The sequence below is a fragment of the Corythoichthys intestinalis genome, chromosome 19 (genome assembly GCF_030265065.1).
Source record: "Corythoichthys intestinalis isolate RoL2023-P3 chromosome 19, ASM3026506v1, whole genome shotgun sequence".
Lineage (NCBI taxonomy): Eukaryota > Metazoa > Chordata > Actinopteri > Syngnathiformes > Syngnathidae > Corythoichthys > Corythoichthys intestinalis.
Window position 1 is genome coordinate 19,739,416 of NC_080413.1, and position 16,067 is coordinate 19,755,482.

The 16,067-nt window shown below is 38.0% G+C and overlaps 1 long non-coding RNA gene across 1 annotated transcript in view; it reads left to right on the forward strand.

Annotated features, from left to right (window-relative positions):
- The first annotated feature begins 9,245 nt into the window (after positions 1–9,245).
- LOC130907485 (uncharacterized) overlaps positions 9,246–16,067 on the forward strand; it is a 145,963-nt gene continuing 139,141 nt past the window's right edge. The window contains exon 1 of the long non-coding RNA XR_009061485.1: positions 9,246–9,335. This is a non-coding gene — a long non-coding RNA (uncharacterized LOC130907485). The remainder of the gene's footprint in view (positions 9,336–16,067) is intronic.

Consider the following 16,067-nt stretch of genomic DNA (forward strand, 5'->3'; position numbering starts at 1 on the left):
AAGTAAAACCCACAATTAGAAGTGGTTGGACCACTCAGCCTCCAGTTTTTTGTGTGAGTTTGAATGCATTTATAATCAAACAAGGAGGAGGTACAGGGGCAGGGGGCATCTCTTGTTGTTTTTAATAACAACCGTGATGTACCCCCCTCTGCCCGCTCATTCCCTTCTGGACTACCACATGGATGGTTAAGCAATTAGGACAGTTATGATAAAAGATTCATAAGTCACTCACAGTGGATGCTGCAAAGTCAAGCCACCGCAGTGACGTAGGCGCACACCTTTATTATGTTAGTGTGTTATTAGGTTGGTTATTTGAAATGTCTCTCTTGTGCAGTTATTAGTAGTCATAGCTGTTTTTTAATTTACTTCCAGTAACCTTGAATTCTGCCTCACAGAAAGTGACAGGCCATGACCGAGAAAAATTATCAGAGCAATTCAGTTGATCTACACTTGTGATGAATTATTGTTGTGTAATGAAAACATACATTTGCGCCATTGTGGAGTTAGTATTACTTGCTGAAGCTAAAAGGAACCTTTGTTACCTCTGCCAAAGAGGTCAATCAAACGGATTAACAACACAAAAACATTGGTAATGAATGACGTATTTCAAAGTTATTTAAAACTGGGAACATATCAGAGATTTACTTACTTAGAGCTTTAATGCTTTTATTCAGGACATTACATGAAATTGCTTGGTCATAAGCTTTGAAAATCAAGTTATGGAATTAAGTAGTTCGGAAAAAGTCTAATTATTCCCTGGATACTTAATGGAACAAAAGATGCATTTATTTATTCATTAGCAAGTGTTTTGTTTTTTGGGGGACAGATTCTCATCAAAGTTTATTCCTTGTTCTGCTTTGTCTAATAACATACATACGGCTGCATTAAGTACATGACCTTTAAAAGAACACATTCCAATACTGATTTTTTCCCCTCCCAAGATGGCGCCTTTGATTTGCCCGCCTTGTATATTGTTGCAGTTTGTTGTCATCAGACTTTTTTTTTTTTTTTTTTTTTTAAATCATGATTGATGAGCGATGTCCAGCACACTCTAGTGTGTACATCTTTGATCCACTGCTCAAAGGAGAGACAAATTTGTGATGGTTATGTTCTGTCATGCATTCTCAAAAATGCTTGACATTTTCCCCTTGTGTAGCACATTAATTTCCCTGTTGACGATAATTCATGTTCAAAGTAAGTCGTTATTTCTTTTCCGATAAGGCTCCAAAATAACTTCATCAGACAGTTTGCGAGTCCCAACAAAGCTCTAAGGAATTCATAAATTAGTTCCTCTGTGAATGATTCCAGTGAAATGTTTTTCCCACTATATAAACTAACATGACAAATGTGATCAAAGATCATGTTTGCCCATGTTAAAAATTTTCACCCACTGTTTGTGCTTTTGTTAAGGAATGTTCTAGTCTTTCAGAACACGTATGATTGATTTGATATCGTTTTTATGACGTGAACGAAAAGTGGAATCTGTCTTGTTCGATCATGCCCGCAAACCTTGTTAATACTCCAGGTCTACCGGTTCAATCAAACGGCACATCCGATGAGTCACACACAGCGTCATGTAAGAGCGCCGTTAGGCACACTTGGAGGATTGCCTGGAGGCCTTCGTGTTCTTGTTACCTCAAAGAAACAGACTTGAAAACGACTTTTGTTGCCAGCTACCTTTTAAACGTTGATTCCGCACGTCAGCTTTAACTGAACCTTGTCTACAAAGATCCATGTGACGCCTTGCGGTGGAGCTGCCGGTGCACGTGTAGAATGCATCAAGTTATTTCACGCGACCGGCACCCAGGCATTCCGTTCTGCAGGGTGTTGTATGTGGGAAATTTCATGAAGATGAGCAGATAAGCGCATCTTGACGTTTCCCGTCACTTTGCGGAAATGAACGTATAGATAGGACAAGTTGTTTTGTTTAAATAGCATGAAGGCGTGATAGATTCGTATCAAGTTTTGAAGGGGAATGCTTGAAAAATGTACTGTTGGAAATTTGACTTTACTTTTTGGAAACAATCAGCTTCTAGAACTACACAGACTAAGGGGCTGTTTACATGGTAACTCTCTGAGAATACGAAAAATTTCAAATTTGTGTTTCCATTAGAACAATGTTGCAATTCCGCATGAAAACGATGTAGTATTCATGCCAGGCCCTAGGAGGCAGTGCAGATTTACAGGGCGACTGAGAATGATGCACTTTGACCCCACCAAGCTCCCTCAGCCCGGAAAAAAATATGCCCGCCCACTCGAAGCAATGGCATTTTTCTTTTGTTAAAAAAGGCACAAAAATTGAAACATTCAACATATTTAATTTAAAAATATTATGAAAACAGTAAATTAAAGTCGACATTCCGCCACATTTGCTGTTTTTAATGTTTAGTAGCACCGGTCTCGCACCGCAGGAGCCTTTGATATGCATGCAATCGGATTCTTCCACTTTGCAGGCAGGATTCAGAATTTTTCGTCTTCGCCGACACCAGATGCACGCGAGGCGAGTCCGCTACTCAGTCATTGCGTCTTTGTGTCGCAGAGTCGCCATGTAAACTGCCCCTCATACCCCTTTCCCACTGGCCAAAAAAACCCATGTCAACCCACTAACAATCGGCTTTTGGTGGCAGTGGGAAAGGTGCAGCGACCCGCCTTGACCCATGTCAATCAACACGCCAAGCGACCCGTGTTAAAATAACCTCGGCTCTGATCGTCATGCAGTGTAAAAGCAAAACCCCGGGTCAACAGTCAACACCCTAATCTACGTGGTGACGTAGGCTCTTACTTGATGCGTCATAACAACGTGCCAGTTGCCTCCCATTTAACACGCCCCACAACTGTAGTTACGTCGATGCTCGCAACAAAGCTAGTAGAAGAAGAAGGAGCCAGTAGCGCACCAAACCAAAATTCACGTCGCCTACGTTGCCTCAGCACAAGCAAAGTGTTGATCCTTTGCTGCATTTCGAACATTTTGAGGGCAGTAAACAGCATGAAAATAGAGAACACAAACGGAAAGGAAGCTTCCATGTTGCTCTGCATTGTTTACTTCCTTGAACTGAATGAATTCGGTCGCACTTGTCAACGCGCATCTTAGCTTGGTGACGTCATGTAACCTTACACACGGCTGAGGAGGAGTGGGGGGTTAGACAGGTGGAAAAAAAAAAAAAAAAAGACACTGCTTTTTTTTTTTTTTTTTTTTTTTTTTTTTTTTTTTTTTTTTTTTTTTTTTGTCAATGGGAAAGGTGCCAAATGCCAATTGCTAGTGGGTTGCATCGGCTTGGAAAAAACGCGCGTTGACCCACTAGTTTCAGTGGGAAAGGGGCATTAGAATAACCAAGTCACAACAACATAGCCCAATCTGGCAGGGCTTTTAGGTGTACTCACTTTGGTATTTTGCTACTCAAAAGGGCAGAACCCTACTGTGAACAGAGAATCAAGAAATTAACATCTCAAAGCAAACTAAATCAGCCCAACATTCTCATGTTTTCCCCCTCCTTTTGTGATGACTTCAAGTAACGAGCCGTTTGCATTCGTAAGGATTGGTTACTTGATTAGGCATGGCCAAGAAAACAACAGCGTATCTTTTTGTCTCCGTTGCTTTGCACACAAAGTTCGTATCCCAAGTTTGTAATAGTGTGTCGCACTTGAAGGAGGAAAACATATGACTCAGGTGCAAAATATATACTGTAAACCACACAGATAATTTTGGGGAAGCGAACAACCGCATTAAAGCCTTTTTTTAAATTTATTTTTTATTTTTTATTTTTTAAATAAATATTTAACTTTCCCTGAGTGCATATCATGAGTGTAAACCACAAGAAAAAAAGTTGTATATCACCCAAATAGAGGCTGACTATGTGAGTCAATTGGTGCTGCTTTTTTGGTTAGCAACATAGAGCTGAGAAAAGCTGGTTGTATATTTGAGTTTATTTGTTAATATGCTTTGTTTTGTCGTCTTTTGTTGAATTTTTGATTAGCTTGTGTCATTTTCTTAACACCGTGAATTACCAAGGATCTTTTTTGTTTGTTTGTTTACTTAAAAATTGTCTTTGCAGTGTGTTTCCATTTGTTTTTTGTTGTTGCTGGAACAAAGAGTCTCTTGGGTGCAAAGTAATTTAAGCAACAAGTCACTGTATCAAATACAGGTCCACAGTGGTGAAAGGTTTTTTTTCTCAAGATAAAAAAACATTATCAGTGGCTAATCACACACATTTGTGTACAGTCAATGCATGAAACTTGTCATAAGAAGAAGGTACAGGTTTATGACGGAAAACACTCAGGCGACTTGAAGTTCTGCTCTGAGACCCCCAATTTGGCCAAATTTCAAAATTGTCCGATATGCATGTGTCATACATCATTGGAAAGTTTAAAATCTCAATTTTCTGGGTGAAGAAATATTTTGGACAGGAGGGCATTTAAAAAAAAAAAAAAAAGGGAAAAAAAATGTTTTTTAAACAGCAAAACCCTATCTGGAGGTGAGAGCATGTGAGAGCAGAATTACAGACGCCACTACATTAACGAGATATTATCGCGTACTTACCTTGTTTCGATCAAAAAACTCAGTGTTGCATGTATCACTGAGTGTCAAGACACAGCTGTGAATGGCCACAGCTGGATTTTTTTGGGGATTTTATGGGTGAAACATGGTAATATAACAAGGGTCGCGATGCATAAATCGCAGACATCAAAGAGTGGTCGAGATTGTCTTTTTCATATATTTACCCTTTTAAACGTTTTTTTTTCTTTTCTTTGTTTGGATCAATTATTTATGATCTAACTTATCGGGGAAAATGCGACAGTAACAAAAAAAAATACAATTTAGCGAGAGTTATTAGGTAGATATCCGTGACTTTTTTACAGATGCCAATTTTTTCATTGTGACTTTATTTGTTTAAAAGTTTAAAATATGCTAGTGAATTGTTAAAAGTTTTTTTTAAACAAAATATTAGACATCAATTAATGAATCTAAGCTAAAAATGACAGACATTTTGAATAATAAATATAATTACTTACCTTGTTTTCATGGCTGGGTTGAAACAAAAACGGTTGCGCGACGTCTGTAAACGGGGGTTTGCAGGGTAAAACTGGCAAATTAAAAATAGTTCGGGGGCCTAATTGTTAGGTTTTGTGTTGGTTTTCTCCTAGTGTGACCTGTCCCTGTGATTGCCCATTGATTTCACCTGTTGTGCCTTCTCCTAGTGTATCCTGCAATCTGCATCCTACTGTGTTACCCAGCTGTTCCTCGTTCTCTTGTTACCCCTTGTCTGCGTGTGTGTATATAAGCACCCAGTTTCTTGTCACTCCTGGTTGCGTCATTGTCAACGTCAAAGTCTATGTCAATGTCCATGTTCTGGTCAGCATTATTCCCGTTTATCCAAGCCCTCGTGTTCCGTGTAAAGTTTTGAAAAGCAGTCTTTTGTTAGTGACAGTTTTGTTTGCCTCAATGCTATCTTCGGATTACCACAGCCTTTGTTTTGTACTTTGTTTTTTGTCGGCTGTAATTAAATCATTTTTGCACCGTTATCTGCCTCGCCTCCATTTCCCTGCATTTGGGTCCACCTTGCCCGCCCGCGCTCCCTGACACTAATGCGCCATGAATCTGCTATGGCAGCATATAGACATATTGTTCTATCAAACACAACAGTTCTTTTGGCTTAAAATACAGCAGTTCATTTTAAAAAGGGGTGCAATAGCAGAAACTGCTTTTTCAGTCTTTTCTGTGATTTCCGCCTTATAATTAAAACACTGTGGTAAATAGGACTTGACAGTGTTAAATATTCATCAATCATACAATGATTGAAATAAAACCCAATAAATCGAGCCAAAAATGTTTTTGATGTTGTACATATATCTTGTGACATAGCAGATTTTGTTAAAGCACCCTACACAACTAACATGCTAACAAAATAAGACAGCCCTCTTGGCTGGTTTTCCAATCCAACTTCAAACCATGACAAAGATGGACTACCTAATCTTGTTTCAAATGTTTTTTTTTTTTTTTCAACATTCACAATATAGTTTTACTTTATAATTGTATATGCATTTATTCAGGTGTACTGTTTATTTATTCATTAAATCGATCAATCCCTGACCTCGGTCCTTCCCATTGAAGCGTAAAATGCTCGGTAATTGTGCATTGCTGTTTCATGGATCACATTACCAGTTATCGATCAACTCGTGACCACGAATCAATCAAGCGTGGCCCAGAAGGTGAACATCATTAGAAAGCCTGACGATCAACTGGAAATCAATATCATTGATGAATTCACAACAAGGGCGCCAGCAACAGGAACCATTCAGTTGGTTGTCAATGCACCATCTCACATGTGCAATATTGTTTCCCCCCAAAGTCAGCCCACAAGAAAACATTTTAGTCCAATTGTTTAAAGTGGCATGTAAATCTACGTTTACTTTGACAGCTTTACTGACCTGTTGTTGCTGTTTGTAGAAAGCAGAGACTTTGGCAAGTTTGTAGGCTCATGAATCACACAACGGAAACCCGTTTTGACTGATGTTGATGTGGGGGTCAGTCAAACAGACAGCATAGTCACAGGCTGTTAAATGCGCTCTAATAGGCAAAGACATGCTTAAACAATCAATGTGTTGATCTGTCGTCTGTTTCCGAGAGGCTGAAGATGTTCAACTGTACTATCTAGTTGCATTTATGCTCTCAATGTGTCTAAATCAGGTGGCATTAAATTAGTCCATTTGAAAAATCTAATGTTTCCAAACTTGTTTGTATTTTACTTAATCGTTTGGCATATGTTGAGGACTTTGAGCAGCTGGTTGATTAAAAAATGCAGATAACGCATAATCGTGATACTGACCGTGTGAAAACCAACATGGGGGAGAAAGTTGATGTGGGTCTGAAAGGAAGAAGGTGAAATAGCTGTTGTTTTTTGTGATGAACAACAATAGATAGGTGAAGAGAAATCTAAACAAAAATTGAGGTTTTATCGCTCGATCATGAGAAAGAATGTTGATAAACACTAAACCAGTCATGATGTCGAAGCTAAAATTGTACATTTTAGCTTTAAATTTACACAATTAATGAGTTCTGGGTTGCTGATAGCTGAGTTTTTTTTTTCTGTATTTCATCACTGTGCAATGAAAAAAAAATGTTCGATATACCCAAAGAGATTACCTGAAAGCAGAAAAATGTGGCCACTTTTTAACAATGTTTTTTGGAGATAATTAAAAATTAAATAATAAGTTAAAGGATAGTTTTTTCCCTAAATTTTGATGTAGATGTCAGGTATTTGCCATTGTTGTGCAGTTGATTTTCATTTCATATTTTTTTTAAAAAGAAGCACAAATGTGCTATTATAGGCTGAAGGCTGGCTGTGCAGAAGTGAGCGCATGCCCTTTAATGGCAACAATAAGCCAGCAATTAATTAATCAACCCGCATACCAAAAAATAAAAATTAAAAATGGGTACTGATCCATGCTTATACAGACGTAAAATATACCCACCAAATTTCATTGTGATCCATCCACGGATAACAGAGGAATAGATAAAAATGATAGCGTACACACCCCCAACAACAACATGAGCCTCAACTTGACAGGCCTTCAGCCTATAAAAACAGTTACAGCTGTAGATATGAGCAAGCGTGGACTGGGCATGTGCCAGTATGAAATTCTGACGGTATGATAACCTTGAGCCGGGCGGGATACCGAAAATTTACCGTTACCGAAATTCTTTATGATAACCGATGTAATTTTAACCATATCGGTAAATTCGCTAATTCAATAAAACAAGAAAATATAATCTTTTCATCATGCTTTGACTCTGTGTTGTGCGGCTATGTTCATTCCCCTTTAAGAACTCAAACCAACAACAGCCAGATAGGCTAACGCTAACGCCTAATGCTTTGCCAAACTTTCACCTGACATTAAGACTCTTGGTGGCCTCCAGACTGGCTTTCACCCGCTGTCCTCCCTGGTTCTCACGATTTCAGGAGAGGGTGCTTTCAGCGCTTTCTACTGGTAGCCAGGCCACAGGCTAAAGCTAGCGGCTAACGCTACAAATGAACGTGATGAGTCAGATAATGGCCCTAACCTTGTCGAAAAGGCTGAACTTAATGAGTGGATTGGGCACGGACTGCACCCAGCAATCAGTATGTCGCGTTATTTTGTATCTCTCTGTGTGTGATGTCTCTGATACCATCATAAAAGCTATGAGTGTAAAGCATTCTGCATAAACTATAATCCATCAGTGAATCCTATAATATGACCGTTTAATGGCCACAGCTATTTTTCTGTATGTGCTTGCTTTATTCTGTGTCATTACTGCCATCATAGAAATCTTAAATGTTTCATTGGCATAAGAGCAATATAGCTTTAAAGCGGAAGTTCAGGATTTTTTACATTAGGCTTAATCTTCAAGTTAGCAGGGGTTTAGTTAGCTGATGGAGTTGATTTCGACAAATTCAGTTAGTCCGTAATTTGTTAGTTTCAGGGCTCTCGAGTGGATAAGCTAGCGCGAGTTAGTTCATGTTTAGATTGCATATACAATTCTTAAATTGAAAGCTGGTAAGCAAATAATCGAGAAACGGTTAATTTGTATTTCATTTCGTTGATTCCGATTTTCAAATTATATAACAGTCCGCTTGGGCAAATTTATCGTCATTTATCATTATCAAGGTAAATCTGCTCAATTTACCGTGATACGTACTTTAGGCCATATCGCCCAGCCCTATGATAACCTTAAGCAAAAAATTCACGGTATCTCGGTATTGCAATTACAGCTCTAAAATGTATTGTTTTGAGATGTCTGGCTTAAAAAAAAACAAAAATGTTTTCCATATAAAAGGATTTTTATTTTTCAAAACAATTGGAACATAAGTATAATGAAATATTGTAAATAAAATTAAAATAAATGCAGTCCTTTGGGTGAGCCTAAACCCTCAGCCACAGCTCAACATTATTATCACCAGAACAAAAAAATTGAATTATTGTCCAATTTCCATATTTGTTTTGCCACCGCTAGACACACTATACACGCTGGAGTTAACTCTCGTAGCTGGTTGGAAACGTTCATAACAGTGTTTCCTAGTCTTTAATTTTGTAAAAAGCAATTGGTGGTCACATAAATGCAAAATCATAGTGGTGGTATTTCCTCCTCTGGCAGCCACCCTCTTCAAACATGTTTTATATGTCTGTTCGCCCTTTTCCTCTAAGCTTCGGCTGTCTGTAACTTTTTTTGTAGCTATAGTATTCCCATACCAACAACTTTGTTTTCTTTAATAGGGAAAAAGTTCAGGTGTTTCACCTCCTCCAGCCATCGTGTATCACAGCTGACTCTCAGAGCAACAACCGGAGGCGGAGGCGGAGAGGTAAGCCCTGTAGCTGCAAGCAAGGGATTTCTACCATTGGGACATAAAAAAAGCTAAAACTGTAGGAATGGTATGACGGAAAATTTGTGTGGTTTTGAAACTGTGACATTTTCATACCACCGCATACCTTGAAACTGGTAACCGGCACATGTCTGGTGTGGACTTAGTAGCAAATTGGTTTGGATTTGTTGTCAGTGTGCCTTTGAGACTCGTGACTTTCTTCTTGATTATAACTGGCCAAAATTGGCTAAAACTCAATGTCACAATTTGAAGTCAAATCTGTTGTTTCAAAATTTCAAAAATGTAGATGACAATATTTAGTTTTGAGTTTTTATTTGGTCACCAAAACAGAGATTCTTCTCAATAGGTGCCACTTCATCACCAGTATTACTTTCAGTTCTTGGTGTTATTGTTATTAGTCTGATCAAGTAAGGACCAAGTACCGTGATTTCCCGAATATAACGTGCACTTTTTTTCCCCAAAATCAACTTGTAAAATCATGGTGCGCATTATAAACGGGTACATGGATGGAGACAGAAATATACATACATATATATATATATATATATATGTATGTATTAGGGGTGTCAAACGATTAAAATTTTTAATCGAGTTAATTACAGCTTAGAAATTAATTAATCGTAATTAATCGCAATTCAAACCATCTATAAAATATGCAATATTTTTCTGTAAATTATTGTTGGAATGGAAAGATAAGACACAAGATGGATATATACATTCAACATACAGTACATAAGTACTGTATTTGTTTATTATAACAATAAATCAACAAGATGGCATTACCATTATTAACTTTCTGTTAAAGCGATCCCTGTATAGAAAGACTTGTAGTTCTTAAAAGATAAAAGTTAGTACAAGTTATAGAAATTTTATGTTAAAACCCCTCTTAATGTTTTCGTTTTAATAAAATTTGTAAAATTTTCAATCAAAAAATAAACTAGTAGCCCGCCATTTTTGATGCCAATAATTACTTACACAATGCTCATGGGTGCTGAAGCCTATAAAATCAGTCGTGCCAGCAGAGGGCGACAAAACTCCGAAAAACACAACAAGTACACATTTCACTGTGCTGTCATTTTAATCTGAGCGGGGCATGTGCGTTAATTGCATCAAATATTTTAACGTGATTAATTAAAAAAATTAATTACCGCCCGTTAACGCGATAATTTTGACAGCCCTTATATATATATGTATAAACCGATTTTTTTTTTTTTTTTATTGACACGGCCACGTTGTGTTGAAGAAACATATGCGGTGATCCGTTGCCGACCATTACGGTACATGACGTCACCATTTTGTTTCGGTAATACTTTACTCTGATCGGCCGAATGATTTCGTCTGTGTTAAATTCTGCTTTTTTTCACTCTTCGTAAAAGACAGAATTTAGTTTCTGGAACTTATTTGAGTCGACGTTTATTGCAGCTCCGCAACTCGGACCATAACAAACGTAACAACACAGACTTCCTGTGTGTGTCCGTCAACTATATCTGTCCCTCGGGAAACTCAAACCCAGTTAACAATAGTTCCTATTGTTACCGTCGTGTCGACAGCGATGAGCGCTCTCGGATTTCCGACTTACGTTCTCACTTTCATTTTACCGTATCAATCCATGGAAGAAATATTTATTCATCATGATGAAACGAGCAAGTTATACAGCAGCCTTTAAAAGAAAAGTCACATCCGTTTTGTTTTCTCCTAGATTCTGGTAAGTTGGAGAAGTTGTCAAATCATATTATTACTGTAAATATTGTCAGTTTATGGTAATGTTTTGAACTACCAATATGCTATGCTTGTGCTGTGTTTCACCATTCAGTAAAATGACATTTCTGTATCTGTACACGAGCTCTGTTTTCTTGTATTCTTCTATTTATTGGTGCTAACATGGTGCGCGTTATAAACGGGTACAATCATTTTCCCTAGATTTTACAAGTAAATTTGGGGTGCGCATTATACATAGGTGCGCCTGATATTCGGGAAATTACGGTAAGTTCTTGGTCCCAGTGAACCCTGTAAAACCTCCTGCAGGTCACTGGACTCTTTTTAGCGGTCGTCCTCTCCTTTCTCTACCTATCTTTACCGCTTGCATTTGTTTTGAACCTTAGGGGTCATTAGCCAGACTAAATGTTTGTCTGCTCACAAAAGGAGATGGTTAATATGTTTCAACACTTCCATTCGTCAGCTTTCTTCTCCGGTTGCTCGCTGTGTGCGTGCGTTTGTGTGTGTGTGAAAGGGGACCTCAACGTCTCAACTGGCATTTCAAGACTTACAAGCATTTCAACACCTCTGGCGGGGGAGGCCTTCCGAGTGTGTGTTTGTGTGTGCATGTATTTACGCGGCTCAATGCATTCCACCTCCAGGGTTGGGTTCCCAGCCAGCCGGGTCGATATATCATACCTGACATCATCAGTGTGCAGTTTGGAGACGAGGGAAAATAGAACGTTAGGTTTCCTGAGAACATGCGTCGTCTTGTCCGTTCGTTCCAGTCAGATTAGCTTGACTTACGAGTACCGGGTTGAGGGTGTGAGAAGAGAGGCTGCTTGGCGGCAACGTTATTTACTTGAGAGGTGAGAAGGAGGAAACCAAAGCTATAAATTTGGAGTCAGATGTTTGTGTTGACAGGAAGCGGTGTTGTTGCTGCTGTTGTGATGATATCGCTGGTGATTTGCTGAAGCCAGACTAGTACAGGAAGTCAGCGGTCAGCGAAAATGGCTGTCCTAACAGCGTTTAGCCATCAGTGGGCAAAGGACCCATTTGTCTGTGTGACGAGTGATTCTCTCCTCCTGTTCTCAGTACATTTTTGCGGTATTAAAAGACTCATTTTCTACAGTTGCTAACGTAAATGTCATTCATTAGTTAATTTGCTTCAGAACTGCCTGTCCTACAAATCAAAATGCAATTATTTTGAATCAAATTTAATTTGACATTTGTTAGAGAGCCCTAAAAATCTCTTTACTGAAGAAAATCACTATCACTTTTGTTTCTACTGGGATTTAAATTTTGTTCAAATTGTGTATGCTTCATGTTTTTTTTTTTTTTTTTAAGCAAATGTATGCATGTACTTAGTTGTAATCCAGAGCATGTCTTTGTGCGTGTGTTTAAAGACAACACAGTTAAAAGGTAGTTATGGCCTAATGAGATGTAAATGACTGCAGGAGGAGTCCTCCCACTCATTCAATAGGGGGAATGGCCGCCCCTCCATCTTTGATGTCTTGATGTTGAGAGTCGGGGGAGTAGTGATGTTCCATGCCCCCCTCTTTTTTTCATCACTAGTGAATTGTCTTTAAATCCTGTATTGATAGGCATGGGCCATTATTCCTTCATTTTTGGTCTCCCTCCCATGTATAATTTTCCAAAAAGAAAATAAGACATCAAGTAGCAAAGTGGAGTTCTTGGGGAAGGTTTAAGGAATAAATGACAGCTACTAATAGTATTAGGTTCTACTAAATGTATAGTTTGTACAAAAAAATTGGACAGGTTCATTTGGCCTTTTATCATACCTGTCAACCCGAGGCCGTTGGCAATCTTACAAATAGTGACGTATGCCCTTACAAATTGGTGACTAATCTTACAACGGTCTATAAAGCGTACAATATGAAACAAAAATAAAACTCAATTCTTAAAATAGTATGATTTTTTTAGTAATATTGTAACATATAACCTGGTGCAATCAAAGAACAATCAATATCTTCAGCTACATCATGATTACTAAAATTTAACAGTGACTTTTGTTAGAATTGTATGTAGCACTTTTGGCAATTTCTATTATGTCTCGATGGCTGCACTTCTTGGCACTTCAGCTCGCAATTCAGTTTGACTTGAAGGTAGTTTGTTAGTGTTTTTTTTTTTTTTGGTGAAATTATCAATTAAAAAGGTCAATTGATAAAATGAATGTACCGATGCAATCTTTGAGTCAGGGAACATCTCTTTTCCTAATTCTCAGAAGTGATCAGCAATAGTTGCGGGCAAATTGTGTTCGGCAACAAATTGGCAGAATGAAATCTCCGCTTTCGTCACTTTTCATTCTGCAGACTTCATCTTTATGACCAGTGTTGTTCATCTTACTTTTAAAAAGTAATTAATTAGTTACAAATTACTTCTCCCAAAATGTATTTAAATTTGTAACTCAGTTACCTGAAGGTAAGAGTAATTAGTTACTTGGCAAAGTAACTGGTGTTGCCTTTCATGTTGTTTTTTTTTTCATTAAAAAAAAACAAACAAAAAAACATAGTAACCTTTGCTATGTTTGGAAATCGTTTAATGTTGTGAATCAACTGTTAAACTTGTTAAAATTTCTACGGTTTTTGCATTAGTTCACTTCTGTCTACTTTCGACATGTTAAAGTTTTAAAACTGTTTCAGCATTTAAAGATAGATTCAAGTCAAGATTTTGGCAATTTAGGAGCATTTTAGATAAAAAGTTACTTAAGTTCGCTAGGAAGCTTCACTGCAACAGAGCCTTTCTGAGAAGTATACTGCTTCAAAATGGCGGCTGTTTATTAATGCCGCCGTCTGTCATTTCGCATGTAGTTCTATAAGCATTTGATATCTAGGCGTAGATTGTAGGCTCTCGACTACAGTCAGGAAATATTGGAGCCACCTAGCCTATCATCGCGTTTGCTACAGCGTCATAACACTCTTCTCTCTCCGTGTCTCTGACTTTTCTCGCGTCATTCAACCAACGTAGTAACACATTGTAAGGCACATTGTCTCGTTGCCGAAACGGTGACCAAATCTGAACGGAGAAAAAAAAAACAAAAAACTAATGCACGAAAAATGTACAGATTTTCAACGTACGGCGTACACTTTTAAAAATCAGAGCTCACTTGTACAAATTACGCGGAAACCGTACAACTTGACAGGTATGCCTTTTATGATTGTGTTGAATGGGGTTCCATCAGATAAGAAGTGGCTAATAAGAAGTGGTTCCTCTGTCAAATCAACCTCCAGGACGAAAGCCAAGAGGGTTAGCTCATCAACTTTCAGTTCTTTTATCAAGGGTTTGAAAGGCATATTCTCCTTGTCTGTCGTCGTGTAGATTTTTGCTGTTTCTGAGAACATGCATTATGCGTTCATAGATTACTCAAAATTTTCACTAGGTTTGATTGGGTGCTTGTTTTTATGTGCCCTAAGATTGGCTGGTGTCCAATCCAGGGTGTATGAAGCCTCTCGTACAAAATCAGATGGGATTGGAAAAGTAAAAATTGGTCTTCTACAGTTCATCCATTTGTGTTCCATTTTCAGAAGTAATTATTATAAACGAGAGAACTGGGCGTACATTTTTGAAGAGGTATAGATTAATACATTTTTGTCATACATTTGCTTTTTGTATGTATGCACTGTATCCAATTTACAATGGACACTATAGTTGCTTGTTTATTTTCAAACTTCTTAACTTTGATCTGCTAAAAGAAGACCTCAAGACGTCTCTTTTGACTAACTGCTTAAAACATCAAAGCGGATGAACAATAAACAAGAAGTATTTTGTTGATTGTATTTTAGTGTTGATTTTTTTTATCATTGTATTTGTTTTAGGTCATGTCACGTGTTCTGTAAAAGCACTTTTGTATCGCTGCGCCTATGGTGAAAGTGCCATAAAAATGAAGTAGGGTTTAGTTATTTATTTATTGTATTTTAGTGCTGCAACGAATAATCGATTAACTCGAGTAATTTGATTAGAAAAGAGCTTCGAATCAAAAGTAGCTGCTTCGTGAAGTCGTTTTACTAGAGTGACGTTGTAAAGGATTGTTTTGAAAGTGTTGGGCGTAAACCCAATACAGCATTCCAGGAAAAGAACCTCATACCAGTTGTGAAGCATGGAGGTGGAAGTGTCATGGTTTGGGGATGCTTTGATCCAGCAGGATCTGGCCATCTCACCACCATAGAATCCACCATGAATAGGAACATGTGAGATAGTCTGTGAAAAAACATAAAGCTGAAGCGAAACTGGACCCTGCAACATGACAATGACCCAAAACATACCAGGAAGCCCACCAAGGACTGTCTAAAAAGAAATGATGAGATTCCTGCCATGACCGAGTAAAAGCCCAGATTTTAATCCCATTGAGATGCTGTGGGGTGACTTGAAACGGGCTGTAAATGCAAGAAACCCCTTAAATATCTCACAGCTGAAAGTATTCCGCTTTGAGAAGTGGGGCAAACTTTCTTCAGACTGATGTCAAAGACTGGTAGATAGCTACAAAAAGCATCTCTCTGAAGTTATCTCAGCCAAAGGGGGTAACACTAGCTATTAGGTGATAGGGTGTCCTAACTTTTTCCTCAGTTAGAATATGCATTTTTATTTATATATTTTGTTTAATGAGTAAAACAAGTTATTTTTTGTTTTTTACCTGTAATTAAATAACTTCCATTTCCAGAGATAAACAAAAACAAGATCAGACATATTTAATGGGGGGCCCTAAATTTTTCACATGCCTGTATAACTATTCAGCATTATACCCATAAGCATAATTTAAAAAGTTAATTATGAAGGTTACAATAACAATGTATGTCCAAATAAAGGAGCCACTACTCAGACCGTCTGATAATCCTTCTACTCAAACTCATTTGCATCCCAAAAAGGAGAAGATTCCTTTGGGGATAACGACTTGAAAAGAGGTGTAAATGAAGTCGTTTATTTCGATCCAGACAAGCCATTTCTGAACAAAGGACAAGTTTTGAGGCAACACCTATCGTCTGCTTACAACAATACCCC